The sequence below is a fragment of the Lemur catta genome, chromosome 12, assembly GCF_020740605.2.
Source record: "Lemur catta isolate mLemCat1 chromosome 12, mLemCat1.pri, whole genome shotgun sequence".
Taxonomy (NCBI): domain Eukaryota; kingdom Metazoa; phylum Chordata; class Mammalia; order Primates; family Lemuridae; genus Lemur; species Lemur catta.
Genome location: NC_059139.1, coordinates 18,979,588 through 18,996,845, shown reverse-complemented (window position 1 = coordinate 18,996,845; position 17,258 = coordinate 18,979,588).

Here is a 17,258-nt window from a genome sequence, read left to right as displayed (position 1 = left end):
TTTCCTTCTTTCTTTTTATGCTAGTTATTTTTCCTGGGCCTACATTTTCCATTTCTTTAATTTTTGCTTGCACATTTTATTTACAATTCAATCATTGGCAGACTTTTGGAATTTTTTTCTCTTCTTTTCACACTAATGTTTATTTAATATTTTCTTTACATTACCTCATTCCTTTTTAAACTTAAGTACATCTTTTAAAATAAAAGTTTATATCAATGCTATAAATTTAAAATTATAACATTTGCAATAAATAGGAGATTATTAATGTTAATACAATGAAAGAAAAATAATTTTATTATATTCTAGTTAGATCCCATGGCCTAGTGAAGAGGCAGCAGACAGAGCAATTATATTCATTTTCCAAATGAAGAAAAAATGTTATATATTACAACTAATTGTGGTAAGATGTAAAAGCTGGGAGGTGAGGTCTGATTACAAAATGTTTTCAGATACTGCAGATAATCTATCCTATTTCCTTCTTTAAATTAGTAATATTTTCTCGATATTGTTGCTTGCTTCTTTCTTTAATGCAGCATTTTTCTTAATATTGCTCATATCTTCCCTTATCTGTTTTAGTATATTTATTAGTAGACTTACCATAGATCAATTTATATGGGGATGTCCAGGTTTATATCTGTCATCCCAGTGTAATTATTAATAGTGCCCACGTTAACCCCCAAAGTATACCAATATGAATGATGGCTACGTGGTTGCATTTATTCTAATATGCCTGCTTGTGGTGGGGCTATACCACAGTATTATACTTCTTTTGGAGGTATTGTGCTCCACAAATATTTTGTGATTTAGGCCCATGAGTTCATAATCCCCTGGTGTTGTTGGCTACTTGTAAGTCAATTCATAAGAGACAAGGCCAGATTGCCATTTGGTCACCGCTGAGTTTAGTGCTAGGGTTGATTGGGCCCAGCATAACAGCCCAGAGCCTTGAAAAAGCACATTCAGTCATTTCTCATTCTGAACTCTCAACTCCAGGTTTCATCTTTCGCCCCCAGGAAAGAAGTAGCTTTAGAAAGGACTACAACTGGGATTTTAATTCATTAGTGATAATAGTTTGGAGAATAGTAGTATGCAAGTTTACCCAGAGTTAACTGAGCCTCACTCACTTTTTTCAGCTGTACAAGGCATAGAGATTCAATGACGTCCTGATTTTACTTAAGAGAACACATGGACCTGAGTGTTAAAGTCACCACCCAAGTGGATTGTGGCTGTTGTTGCTGTCACTGTTTGTCCAAAGCTAACGATGGAGTAGGGTTGAATTGGAAAGACTGGGAAGGTGGGTGGTAGGCGAGTGTTTGCTGGCCAAGGTGAAGATGATAGACAAGAGAGCAGGAACCCATCATTTATTGACCTATATTATCCTGCCAACCTATGCACACCAGCTCAACACAAACCTTTGTCACTTCAGAGATTTCCTACCATTCTCTCTGTTTCTTATTTTTCTTCTGTATTTTCTCCAGGGATTGCTCTTTGAGGAGGAAGCTAATAGTAATACTAAGTTCAGCACCTTCATAGGAACCAGAGTCAGACAAGAATCTAATCAGGACCTGTTTTAGTTTCTCCCATTTGTTAAAATGCACCAGTTAAATAAAGTTGATATGGTGACTAGCAAGACTCTAGTCTAGTATCCAGCAGTGGAGAATTGCTGCGATGTCTTCTAAGGTTGTACATAATTTCCCACATGGCAGTTTTCTTACCAAGCTTTCTGAATAAGTTCTACCAAGACTTAAATGATGGTAGATGCCCCCCAGATAAGAAGTGTATTGTGTTTATTTTGTATTATTGAGTGACAAATTACCTCACATTTATCAGCTTTTGTTATCTCAGTTCTGTAGGTTGGTGCTCGGTGACTACATCCTCTGCTCAGGGTGTCACAGGCTAAAATCAAAGTTTCTGCCAAGTCTTGAGGCTCAGGGTTCTTTTCTAAGTATATGAGTTGTAGGCATCTTGCATTTCACATGAGAATATTTGAATCTTTATGACCTCTTTTAAGGGCATTTCCCACCCAAGATAATATCCCTTTAAATTAACTCAATATCAGCTGATTACAGACCTTAATTATATCAGCAAAATTTCTTCTATCCTATGACATAAGCACCAGAATGATATCGCATCATAGTCACAAATCCCACTCACACTTAAGGCTAGGAGATTATATAGAGCAGATATGCCCAGGGGCCATATAAGAATGTTATAATGCTGCACAGCATGAAATAAGTGGGTAAATTCTCACCTAATGAGTACAATGCTCACTATCTGGGGGGTGGACACACATAAGTTTGACTCAAATGGTACAAAAGCAATTTATGTAACCAAAACATATGTACCACCATAATATTCTGAAAAAAAATTACATCAGTTATAGTCAGTATCTTGATCAGTAAAGAATAAATAGCAATTTCTGTATCATCCTATAACAATTTAATGTGCACACTACCAAAGTCCAAGTCCTTTTAAAATATAATACCAGATCATCCAGCTTTTACTTTCATTTCTACTAATAATTCTAATTTAATTCCTACTTATCTATTTTAATTATAATATTAATTATAATAATTTATAATAAGCTGATATATAACAATCTTTAATTGTTTAGGCACTGTTTCATAATAGTTTGTGAAAGTTGATAACTTTTAGAAATAGGTTGATCTAGGCTGAACAAGAAAAAGACAACAGAAAAAATAAGTGCATTTATTTTAACATGAAAAGCAGAAAATTCAGTAATGAGGGAGCCATTTTCACTGAAATACAATCTAAAGTGGCTCTGAAAATTGTGTGAAGTCATAAGGTAATGCACATTGCATTCTTTCTCAAATGTATAAACGCTGCAATAGAAATTTTACCCATTGTGAAGTTCTGTTAAATGGTTTATACCGGCATTAAATTGGAACATGGAAACCCTTATAAAGTTAAACTTTTTAAAATATTTCAGTTGTACATGTCATAAACTTCAAATTATAAATTCATGAGTTATATTAAGAAGAATAATCAAAATTCATAGTAAAAGTGAAGTGCTATGAGGGTTAAGATATATTTAATACTTAAATATATATATATGTACATATGTACGCACTCATTAGATTTACAATGAGACATACTGTCACATAAAATACATTATGAACCAAAAGTCTTAGTGTACCTGGCAATAAAATATTTTAAACTTAAATACAATAAAAATACTATGAACTCCAAACATATATAAAAAGTTATGGAAGTATTCATTTTATAAAAATTTTGCTGATAGGACCTAGTAGTGGCCTGGTGTATTCTATATAAACACATAATGAGTGGACAAGCACCTGGGAAACATAAAATAATAACAATTTAGGATAGTGATTTATTTAGGCACATTTTTAAAAACCAAAGTGTGATCATGATCTAAAAATAAAAGTCAAAATATATTTGGTACTTTGGTTATTTACTTATAAACTTGCATCACTTTTGAAATGCAGAAAATAAAATGCTTCCTTTTATTTAAATTTTTTCCTTCCTTCCTTTCTTTCTTCCTTTACTCTCTCCCTCTCTTCTTTCCTTCATTCTTTCTTTCCTTTCTTTCTTTCTCTTTCAGCTAAATATACATCTGGCAACAGAGGCACTTGCATTATATTTCAAGCATTGGAATACACTCCAAATGCTTTACTGTTATTAAAATAGATGTTAGATTAAAATAAAAACGTAAATAATTGTTAATAGTGGTCTATACTGCATGAAAAACTATTATACATACATTTGAAAATAATTCATGAGGTCCTCCACTTTACTTTAGGATTCTTTGTGTAGATCAACAAGTTCGTATACCTGAAAAGAGAGGCATTACTAACAAGTAAATTGCGGTAGGCTCTATGGGGTGCTAAGTGGGGTCTAATGTAAATAGCTCCTTCATGAGATTTCTCTCTGTGCTTGAAAATGATTACAAATATAGTGAACATTGTGTATGGGGACTGATATATTCATTAGGATTCAGGTTATGTTGTTGGTGGTAGTAGAGCACAGTAAGAAAGAGAAGTGAGGATTAGGGAGATGGGGTTCAATTTGTTTCTACTTTGATTATCCTGGGCAAATTGCCTAATCACTGAGGACTTGGTTCCACTTTTGTCAACCGAGATAATAAAAAAGACATTATTCATAAGGTGACATAGTTGTTAGAGGATTGAATGAAATATTTAAAGTGTTTTAGCCAGTGCATGGCATATAATAAATATTCAATAAATGGTAGTACTTTTTCCTTGAAAAATGTTTCCATAATCCAGTGAGTCTGGGCAATATTCCATACTTTTTCTACCTTTAACAACTCATTATGCATAACAGTTAATGAAATGCTCTGAGGCAATTTATGGTAACATTCAGTTATTTATTTAAGCTTAATATTATCTCAGTTATTTGATAGGGAGCCTGTGTATGTGTGTGTGTGTGTGTGTGTGTGTGTGTGTGTGTATGTGTGTGTGTGAGAGAGAGAGAGACAGAAAGGTATACTTATTAATGTTTTATTTTATTTTCATTTTGAAATAAACTTCTTTATTTTTACATCATAAATAAGGATTTTTCTATTAGATGATGCCTATAATGGTGTCAAATAATTTAAATTGGCAAAGTTAAAATTGCATGTGAAGGCATTTTCTGTTGATTAACAGAAGCTTGATATTCCACAGGGAGAAACTTTTTATTTTATGTTTCTTCACAGTGGAGGTGGTGATATTTTTTTAAAAAAAATTCTATTTGAGAAGAAATATGTGTTTGGCAAAATGAAAAAAAAAATAGATTTCTTTACCAATTTCATCTTTAAGCATTTCATGTTTTATTACTATAAACTAGCATCCTTTTATATCTCCCCATTTGATAATTAAAACTTCCATAGACATTTCTTATGTATATACCAAATACTGAAGTTTTTATGTTGTAATTTGCTCAGTATTTTCTTCCATTGTTAAATATATTCCATTCTTTATATAGGTCAGTTAATTATTTAATATTAAAAGAAAACAGTGTGAACGTATCAAACTATTCTAGTTTTAATATTCAACACTTTAAAGCGTGCAAATTTCCAATCAAACGTTAAACATTACACACATCAAGAGAATTTTAAATTTAGGAGAGAAATGCAAGTATATTTAAGCTTTTTGTTTTCTAGTTATGAATGGGGGATTGAAGAGGGGAGACGGAAAATATAAGAAAAGATGTGTATTTGCTGCTAAATGGCAATGATTTAATCAATTGGGAAACTTTTTCCAGATGTTACCATTGTAGCGTATTTGTAGCAGCTGTGCACATTTTCTGATATTACAGGAACAGCAAAATGTCCTTCTTTTAACTTGCCTCTTTCCCAGAGACAGCATTGGCAGGTAGATATGGCTCTCTGAGCACAGTTGAATGCACAGCTTTTAAAAAGAAAAATACGAAGTGGGGAAGCAAAGGGTAACATTATAGCTTAGTAGCAATTTTCAGGAAATCAAAAGTGGGGAGTTAAGTATATTCACATTTCTCTAAGTATTATTGTTTTTATTTCCTTCTCATGGTTCTAAAATATGAAAGTTTACCTAAAACAATGTGAGGTTTTTTGTTCCCTCCCCCCCGATGTTGTTATTGTTTTTCTAAAGATCCTAAGGATATTCCGGGATAAAAATCCAGACCAGATTGTTACCTAGGATAATAGGGATGCAGGACAGGTTTATCTCCCTCAGCTTCCCCTGGTCTCTCCCATTGCTCTTGCCCCCGTTTGTCCCCTCCCTTATGTGCTATGTGGCACCTAATCTTTATTCCCTCAACAAATCTGCTCACAAAAAGATTTTATTCTTTTTTCATGAATTTACACCCAAAATGTTATCTCTCTAAAGTTTATTTGCATTTTAAACCTTATCTCAGACTGTGGATGCAAAGAATTTAACACCCTGTTAAGGGGATTTTAAGCATCACTTGGCAGGCAGGAATACGTTTTCTATGAGCAAATCCTTTTTCTACTTCTCAGAAATTGTGTTCTCTGTAGTTGCTTCTCCAGGTGGGAAGGCAAAACAGCTCAGAAATGAAATCTCCAGGTTAGGGACAGGCAGACATGAATTTGGACTTCTACTTCTGACATTTACCTTTGAAATGATCTGGGGAAAGCTACTTAACCTCTCATTTTCCATTTCAGATAAGTGAGTTAAGTAATCAAACCTATCTCATAAGGCTGCTGTGAGAATTGAATAGGTTATTGGCAAAAGTATCTAATTAATAAATGGTAACTATTATTAGTGCATCAGTCTGGATTTGGCTGAGGAATTAAAGTATGCAATTTACCTTTAATTATTATTTTTGGATAGATTGATGTGTATCTTATCTATTCTAATATGAAATGCTAATAAACCTTAAAATATCCATCACCTCGGAGAGCTGCCTGTGTCCAGTCTAACATCCTTGGAATTCTCCTCGGTGTTTCCGCTTGAGTGCCTGCCTGTCACATCATATTCAGCATTTTCTCTGTTCCTGTTTGCACTAGGATCGATACTCACCTACAGCTGCTTGGCCTCCTTCTGACAACAAGCAATGCCTGAGAACAGGAATGCCTCATACTCAGCGAGAAGAAAGTAGATTAGAGAGCAAGGAGGTCAATGCCAAACTCACAGATTAACCTAACACCACTAGTACAGAAATTCAAATTACGTGCTTTCTTACCCCTCAGGGGTGAGATCATAGTTCCATAACTAAGACCTGCCTTAGCTGACTTTTGGGACATGATACACTAGTGATATCCAGTGATACTTGCAAAACTTTCATTTCTAAGGATAATATCTGGCTATCTGATAATACCTTAATATTCATCCTATCTTATAGCTTTTATTCATTGAACAACTCACATTTATTCAGCAAGCATTTCTTGGATGCCAGCATTATGCCTGTCATGAATCAAGGCCATAATGAATTACTCACCTAGGATCTGGGCTGTTTTTTAATAATCTAGTCTAACATGATCAGAGATAAATTCTTTATTATCCAACTCCTCTCAATTCTCCTCTTGACATTACTCCTATTCTCTAATTAAGCAATAACAAAATCGACCAGCTATAACATCTGCCTAATTCTTCGTTAGTTATAGTTCCAATATCACCCACACCATTTTTATTATGATTATCATTAAATTAATTTAGAGTCATACCATCTTATACCAGAACACATTGATTCACTTTTTTTAACCCAAAAATATTTATTTAATCTGAGTGAATGATATTTTTAAGTCCTCTTCCCTTTTGCCATTCATATACTATAAGCAGACAAACAAATAAACATGCATAAATACATTTCCCTATCTCAAAAGACAAAATTACAAATAAATTTAGTTAAAGATCTCACTGGCTTTTATTTGTGATTCATGAATCAGGGCAGCCTCCTTTCTACAAAATATAATAGAATCAGAGCTCCCACTAAGCAATGGCAGAACTGTGGGTTTTGCAAGGTGGGAACAAGGAAAAAGAACAATGGAATACAAAAAGCTGATTGGTTAATGTCAGGTTACTTCAGTTTACTTTTTTGGTAAAGGTTAAGGCAGAGGGGACTTCCTTATTATGCTGACTTAGGTAGACTGAAATCTCTTGTTTTCAGAAAAAACTGGTCTGTGTGGGAATCTTCCTACTTCCTTAAAGTTTCAGTTTGATTATGGGACATTTTGTATGAGTGACTTCATTTTGGTTTGGTCTGGTCTGTCAGAGCCTAGTGCAAGATGTTGGCCCAATGCAATGGCTTCTCGTAATTTTCATTTAACAACACAAACATTGATGCTTTGTGGAGTAAAGATCTAAATGTGAAAAAGAGACTTCTAAAAATCTTACGGAAAAATATGGAAGAATATCTTCATGGTATCGGTTAGGGAAAGATTTCTTAAACATGATATAAAATGAAAAATATCATGAAGTAAAACTTTAGCTTGACTATATTAATATAAAAAAATCATCACCAAGTAATATAATAAATTAGAAGTAGGTGTCATAGACTGAAAGAAGACATTTAATTTTATAATATATGTGCAATGCTTAGAGAATACAGAATATATTAGAAATCCCATAGGAAAAAAATAGGCAAATTTCTATTTTAATCAAGAGAATACAAATACCCTTTCCACACTGTCACATGGATTAAAAAATTTCAACATCTTAAAATAGTCATCTTTAAGTTATAAGAACTCTTTTGTACTGCTAGAGTATGTTAATTAATGGAAATATTTTAAATAAGATATATTTTTTGTAACACAAACACAAAATAAAAGATAGAATTTTATTTATGTCCTATGGAAAAGTACAAACTATGGTATCTCTGTAAACAGGAAGTCTTCAAGGAACCCAAATTCTATTTTATTGTTCCATCATTGTAGTGGGTCTAAGATGGCCCAATACCATTTGCTAACTGAAGGCAATGAAGAATGTCTTCCAAAGAATCAAAATGGAAAATAGAACACAGAGATGTTCATTACCTATATAGAAAAAAAGTCAGATTTAAGAGAAAGTTTGTCCATTCAATAATGCATTCAATAAGTATTTATTGAGCAACTATATTCCTGGCACTGGGTTATAACCTTTCCCTACATGGTCTTCTAAGATAGTTACCACCATTAGAGCTAGTCATTGAGATAAAACTCATTTATACTTTTCATTTGTCAATAAATCAGGCTTCATAGTTGCAAAATATAATATCAATTTTTATTGAAAAATATGTGTCAGTTTTCCTCCTGAAAACTTATAGCAGGGAATTATTTCATGCATTTTAAAAATAACATCTAATATGGTTCCTTAAATTAAAAAATAATTAAATACATACTGATTTAATTAATTATTTACACTTTTTTAATTCATCATATATGTTTTGAACCCCAACATTTATCAGGTGCCATGCAAAATTTTAAATGAAGTATTAGTAATTTAAAAATATTTATTCTCAAAAAGTTTATATACTCTTCTGGAAAAAGACATATAAACAAGCAGTTATTAAAAAAGGTTAAACATAATATAATGCTAAAACTGTATCTATAAAATCATTAGATCATAAAGGACAATTGCCTATCCGATGAGGTTAAGAAGCCAGGCAAATATTTCTAGATGATAGGATGCCTGAAGATAGAATTGGTCACATAAATGTAACAAGCGGATAGTATGACATTTTAGGTAGACAGTAGAGTACAAAAAAGACTTGAGTGAAGTGAGAAAGAAGATTGACTATAATCAAAATTAAAAATAGTCAGCATTGAATATTTTAATCTCAGTATGTTTTAGTATGCATATTTTTGGAGAAAAGAGTCATTACCGAACACCTTCATTTTTGGCTTCTTGTTATAATCTATTAAAGTGCTGGAACTGTAGAAGAAGTTAAGAAGTTGAGCAGGAGAGGTTGGGGAAGGAAGAGAGAGAGGTAAGGGGAGACAGAGAAGGAGAAACAGAAGAAGAAATCTTAAGAGAAAATGTGTGCAATACAAATGTGTCTTTAGAACTGTAAGTATGTCTTCATCAACTAGTTGCAGTAATTATATTGCAGAAATGTATCAACTTTACTAATGACTCTTTCCTTTTTTCTTAATATTCTCTCCCATATAGTTGATTATAATTTTTAAAAGAGAAGAGAAGTGGATACTAGCTATTAGTTCAAATGTCTGGTAGTACAAAAATATTATGCACTATAATTAAGTATAAATAGATTAAATTACAGCAGATTAGTGTTTGCTTATGTTCCAAGAAAATCTTAGTAGTCTGACATGAATACTCCACAATGCCCAATAGTTACTCAGCTAAAGCATAATTAATAATGCCATATTTATTTGTGATGTCTTTCTAAAGCCGCCTTTAGATGACAGAATTTTAATTCATTAAGGCAAATGATTATTCCAGTCCAAATGGTTATATTTTATCAAAAAACCAAAGCTATAAGAAATTTATCAGAAAAATATTAAATTCTATGTCTTGAGGTAGGTTTATATAAACTTACTCACCTAATAATATAGGTAATTTTAAATGATAATAAAACCACAATGCAAACTATTTTTTAAACTAAAATCCTTTTCCTCTCAGATATTTTATTTGCATTCTTCACTTTCAATCACTAACAAAAATTTAGAGCTTTCTTTTCCTGACTTCCCCCTATGCCTTAATAGAAAAAAATTTTTTTTTTCATTTACCCTACAGGTAGCTATCCAAGTGGAGTCTAAGGTTTTTCCATTATGCGAATTTTGCATTTTACCCAACACTTATCCTTCACAAGAAGGTATTTTTTTATGCGCTGCTGTTAGATGCTATTCCTTGTGGTTTTGTCCTTGATATAATGAACATAAGCAAAGGGCAAATCTCTTGGTCTCCATGGGCAATGTCTACCTTCCCTAACTTCTCAACAAATACAAAACGATGTTTACTAGCCCTGGTCCTTGTGATTCTGGCCAACAACATATTTATAGAAAGTACTTTTTATCCATTTATCTAAATAATTGAACCAATAACTTAAAAAGAAAAGTATGTTTTATTGACTTATTTTATCATATTTAGAAAAAAATGTATATTGTTAGTAAGTTATAAACTCTGGAAATGAAAAGCATCTTATTTTATACAAATGCATATTTTGCATATTTGTGTACATGAAAGTGAAATTTTGTAAATGAACTTATTTCCTCACCTAGCAATATTTGGTAAATTATTTTAATGTATCTATGCTTTCAGTGGTTTTTTTTGTTGTTTGTTTTATTTTTAAATTTGGGTGGCAGGAAGGAGTAAAGGGTGATAATTTATAGTCAAATTAATTAATAAGGTGATTTGATTCTCCCACAAATATTTGCACTCCAGTATTAACAAAAATGAAAGATAAATTATTTTGTTATTAGTTCTTTTCTGCTTGCTTGGAATTCATTTTTCAATTGCATATATTAATAAATTAAAATTAACATCCATTCTTCAGTCAATTGGAAAATAATACATTTAAAAGGGTGCAACATTAAAAGAGAGCCTTTGATTTTTCTATTGGTAGCATCTAATTAAATGAAGAAAGTTATTTACCTAAGTGATGAGTTTTAAAACATATATTTTATTCTATCTGAAGAATTAGTATTTAATTTTAAATTATATTTTAAGGGTTTTGGCATCAAGTTTTTTAATTTTAATTTTTTATTTTAGTAGCAACATCCAACGAGGAGGACTGTGAACTTACAAAGTCAGTCAGGAGTGTGTCTTTGGCCTGTCCCACCCCCTTGTTCTAGCACAGGAGGAGGGAGGAGGGAAGATGCTGCTAAAGGGAAGACCACATGACCCCTCCATGCTGACACTCAGGAGGTGTTGGTCTAGCCTTGGCTGGTAGAGAGTATGAGACTGAGGTTTCCACAAAATCCTCAATAATAAAAGTGACTGCTGAACGAGGAACTACTGAAAAATTGCGAAAGTTAACTGAGATATTGTTGAGGAAGTGAGCATCTCCACTGGAAAGATATGGTTGAACATATCATAGTTGGGGGAAGTTATTGCAAAAATAAAACCTTTTGAAGTTTTCCCTTGGTCAATTGACTATCTTTAATAAGAGTTACTTATACATATTAAATTAATTACACATATTCTTATTCAGCATGGTGTCCAGCAAGTGTCGTATTGCCCTTTTGTGGAGCTAGACTCTGCTTATTTCTTCCATTTTCACAGACTATGTATTTTTTACTATGATCCCAAATGCCACTTTCCAAATCTTAACATAATAAGAAGTATTATTCAGATGAATTGTTTTATTTAAATTATCATTAGTAGCCATACTTTATAAAATTTTTCATATGACTCTTGCATAATCCATGCAAAAAGATCTCTTTCTCTTTATATTTAAGCAATATAGTTTCCTTAACTGTGAAATGGATACAGCTAAGGATGCAAGCCTGGTCTGGTCCTCCTGCACCTACATATCCTATTGGTCCTCTCTCTGCTCTAAGCCATGTTAACTTAGAGCCCTGTTTTGTACCCAGCAGGTCTTACCTAGGTGACCAGACACTGAATCCTGACTTTAAAATATGATAGCTCTATGGAAATAAACGAAGTCTAACCAAATGAGAAAAGCAAAGACTATCCAGAGCTTGCTATAGCAAGGGAGTCAGCCACACTTGAATTTTGGCAGGGACTGATGGGAAGGCAGAAGACTGGGAAAATTCTATAGTGGACAAAAGGGAAGGCTGAAGGTGTGCCCTAATGATTGGAGGCTGTTAGCGTGGGAAGCTGCAGGTGGTCTAGCAGGAAATGGTCATCCTATGTGATTAATAAAGGGTGCATATTTGGCTTTCTCTGGTTGATCTTAAGTTGGAACTGGGGATAAAAATTAGGGAAGCTGTTAGTTATTGATCAAGTCCCAGCCACTTGGGGCCGATTGTTACAGGGGCGATTGTTTGGCTCTCTAGACTGTCACTAGGGATAGCAGACTGACTTCCCCCAAGTCTCACTTATAGAAGGTTATTGTAAATAATGCATGGGTTTCCTGGGCAGGTTGCTACCAATTGTGGGTCAGACTTGTATTGTCAAATATTTTCATTGTCTGCTTGTATTAATATATTCAGTCTCTTACTTCCTAATATTCTTCCTAATCTGGCCATGTTTATTGTCACCTATATACGTTAAACTTACACAGTATCATTCCCCTAAAATGTCCTTTTCTTTCTCTTTTTATGTACATCTATTTACATATGTTTGTTTATTCACACATAATGTATACATACATGTGTGTTCATATATGTATATTTAATGCTGAAGATTCTCTCCTCATGTGTGTCACTCTTCTCGGGTCATCAGGCTTGCCTAAGCATGTTCTATTTATGGTGATGGCCAAAGTATAGAAAAGCAAGCTGAAAATAAGAAAGCAGAGGCTCGGAAAAGACACACTATCATTTCTAACAAATTTGGCCAGTTCATTGGTCTAAAAATGCCACATGGCCAAGCACTCTCTCCAACAAAAAGAAACAAACAAACAAAGAAACAAAGAAACAGAAGGCCAGGTAAATGATGACCAGCCTTTCTGTAGAAGAATACAAAATTAGATAGCTGGGTGTGTTGAATTATTGTAGCCAATAATTCATTCTACTGACAATTGAGTGGTGAGAATAAGCTAGTAAAAGACCTAACGTGTAACAGCCAAAGTGAGACTGAAGTTCATTTCACTTTCACACAGTTGTCAGACTAAGTCTGCACTTCAGGGACACCGGTGCGAAACTGAAGAACGCATGCTCCAGGTAGGAACTATGTTTAGAGAACAGAAGTAAAAACAGAAAACAAAACAACAAAAGAAAATCCCACAATGTGTGAAAGATGAAGCATAGAAAACAAAGTGAAGATATGGACATACGTGGCTACTCAGGATTTTGAGAAGTTATTTTCTTTTCCTTTTTTTTTTTTTTTGTCGTTAGGAAGTGTGGAGAACATCACTGAGGAACATATGCAGGAAATAATCAGTTTTAATTTGTGACATGATCATTGTGATATAGTGATGATGAACACAATGGGAGGCAGAAGCCTCCAGAAAGTGAGTCAAGAGTGATCCAATTATACAATTTGCATTTTAATCACCCCTTCTCCCTTTCTAGTCATCCAATTGGAGCCTTACCTAAATTTGCTAAGAAAATATAATGTAAGAAAATGATGTTGAGTATTACATAATTTTAAATTTGCTTCATTGTTAAACCCAGAAGGTAATAAATACATTTTAAATGGAAAAAAAAATTCCACATTTTCTGCCATGACTGGTTTTTTCCACTTCCATTTGCATATTCATCTTCCTATTGCCTATTCCATACCTATTCTATTTTTTGATATATATTTTTTCTGTATATTTTATCCCTGAAATCCAGAGGGGCATCACTTCGCTACAAGCCAAAGGAACAAGATCATCATTAATTGATGCCCTTAAATAAACTCATTAGTCAAAATGACAATCCCATTGGCAATCAATAAAGACATAGAAAAAATGGCTAAAGCAAGTGATGAGTTCAGAAAAGCAGTCTGGTTAAACAATTGCCCACCTAACTGAATAAGATTAATAGTGATTGATTTCAAGTATACCTCACAGAACATATTTGTTTAACCATTCATCCATTTCTATCTCCTTTCCACCTTTCCCCTTTTACTGAGTGTCAGTTTTACTGATGACTTACAGATTTAGTGAAAGAGCTAATTATAATGACTTACTTTCTCAATACAAACTGAAAGTTCTAAATATATTAAATTCACTGATTTATCTGTATTGACAAATTTCATGCTTTCCAAGAAAAATATTTAATATTTGCTTGTGTTGAAAGTATTATCATTCTATAAAGTCTCCATGTGTACATGATTGGAATTTCTAGAAGAAAATAAGGTGCTTCCTCACCATCTCTTCACAACCCAGTCCAATGCGCTTGTATGCCCATCTAAAAAGTCAACTTTTCTAATAATATTTTTCAGATTTTCATCATCTTGTCACTCTCATTTTTCTTTTCTTTGCACATTCATTTATTAAGATTTTTGTGGAATTTTTCATTCATGTAAAACATTTTGTTTTGTTTTGTTTTATTTTGTTTGAGGCAGAGTCTTACTCTGTTGCCCAGCATAGAGTGCTATGGAGTCAGTCTAGCTCACAGCAACCTCAACCTCCTAGGCTTAAGCGATCCTCCTGCCTCAGCCTCCTGGGTCGCTGGGACTACAGGCATGCACCACCAAGCCTGGCTAATTTTTTCTATTTTTAGTAGAGACGGGAGTCTCACTTTTTCTGACGCTGGTCTTGAATTCCTGACCTCAAGCAATCCTCCTGCCTCGGCCTCCCAGAGTGCTAGGATTACAGGTGTGAGCCATGACACCTGGCCAAAAACATTTTTTTTAAATGTATTGAATGTACAAGGTCTGTCCAGAAAGTATTTAACCATGCAACTGTTCTCATTATATTAACAATGGCTGCATACTTTCTGGACAGACCTCATATAGCAGGTATTAGGTATTGATTGCCTCAAGGCCAGGAATGAAAAGACAAATGGTTTGGTGGCTTCTAATTTAAATTAGATTAAATTCTAATAAAAAAAAGCTCAAAAAGCATGATGATTATTAACATACTAGAGTACTATGTGTTTGATAGAAATAACCAAAGTAAACATTACAGAGATACAAAATATAGCCCAAATGATTGGAGAGTAACAGCCTTATCTTGGAGGTTCAGGGCTAGTGACTTCTAAGCTTTTTGAATAAGCCTTCTTGACCTACTAAATAAGAAAAGAGGTTGTCCAGAACAGAGAACATTACTTACACAGAAGGGAAATTCAAGAATTCAAGAAGAAAGAAGCACCCTATGCACCATGATTTCCAGAGATCATTCCTCACAGCTCATGCTATAGTTCATAACTGATTCCCAGTTCGGATATATCTAATGTTTCAATGTATGTTACATCTTCCTAAGCAGCAACTACTCTAAACTTACTGCTAAGACATTTGCATTACAGAGGGTAGAACATAAATCTAACAAAAATTCAGGGGTCTTCAACCTCATTAAAATTTCTATGAGTTCTGTATTATGAGGCCTGTTGAGACATCCCTTTTAAGGTGAAGGATAAGTTGTTATATCTGGCTCCTCTTACAATCCAATCAGAGGCACAACACAGAGTGGCCTCTTTGAATTTCAGAGGCAACAATAATGCTCATTTGGGGTGCTACTCTGGCCCATTTTACTGAATGACCAGAAAGCTGGTAGTTTTGAATATGGCCCAGAAAAAGAGAAGGCTCTCAGTCTGCCGTGCAAGATGCTATGTTATGTGAATCAATATGTTCTAGTAGATCCAATGGTGCTTGAAGTTTCAATAGCAGACAGGAATTCTTTCTGAGCCTCTGTTAGGCCCCTATAGGTTAATCACAGTGCAGACCTTTTAGATTTTGGAACAAAGCCTACAATCCTCTATAGGATAGCTACTCTTCTTTTGAGAAACAGCTTTAGGCCTGTTACTGGCCTTGATAGACACTGAACAGTTAATCATGAGCCACCAAGTTACCAAGTACCCTGAGCTGCTCATCATGAACTAGGTGTTATATGATCCCCTGAGCCATAAAGTCACTCACAGCAGTGCTCCATTATTAAATGGATGTGGTGTACATACGATCTGGCTTGAATAGGACCTGGAGGCACAAGTAAGTTACATGAAGAAGTAGCCCAAATTCTCTTGTTCTGCACTCCTGCTATACTGCCTTCTCTCTCTAGACCTGCAGCTATGGCCTCATGGGGGGTGCCCAGTGCTCAGTTGACAGAGAAAGAAAGGACTCAGGCCTGGTTTTCTGATGGTCCACATGATGTGCAGTCACACCTAAAAGTGGACAGCTACAACACTACAGCCCCTTTCTTGGACATTCTTATAGGACAGTAGTGAAAGAAAATTCTCTCAATGGGCAGAACTTTAAACAGTGCACTTAATTGCTCATTTTGCTTGGAAGGAAACATAAAGTACAATTGTACATCAGTTCATGAGGCAGTATTTGGTTGGATGGTCAGCGACTTGAAAGGAACATGAGTAGAAAATTAGTGACCAGGAAGTCTGGAGAAGAGCTATGTACAGAGACTTCTTTGGATGGGAAAAAAAAAAGTGAAGATATTTTTATCCCATGTGAATACTGACCAAAGGTGATCTCGGCAGAGGAAAATTTAAATAGGTAAGTATTAGGTCATTAAATCTGAAATGTCCAATTTCGAATCAAAAGTTTAGTTTATTATATCTCAAACAAGAAGCAGTACAATTAATCAAAGTGTGCACCTAAACTATCAACACAGTTTTGCCATCTTAATGGTAGCTTGTTTATGCCAGTAGCAAAGAAGCCTGGAGAGCAATTGGCGATGAAATCATGAAAGGCATTGTCCACAGCTTGTTGAGAATTGTATATTTTTCCTTGTAAGAAGTGGTCCAAAGCCTGGAAGAAGTGGTAGTCAGTTGGTGCAAGGTCTGGCGAATATGGTGTATGACAGAGAGTTTCCAAGTCCAGCTTCTGCAGTTTGAGCAGTGTTGTTTGTGCTACAATATTGTCTTGCAAGAAGATTAGCCTGTCTCCATTGACCAATCTCAGCTGCTTAATAGCAATCATCCTCATTTTTTCGTCCAATTGGTTGCAGTAGACATCCTCTGTAATAGATTGACCAGGTTTCATGAAGCTGTAGTGGTTAATACCAGTGCTGGACCACCAAACACACCCCATTAGCTTTTATTGATGAATATTCGGTTTTGGACTCTGTTTCTGCACTTCATTGTTATCCAACCATTATGCTGAATGCTTTCGATTGTCAAAAAG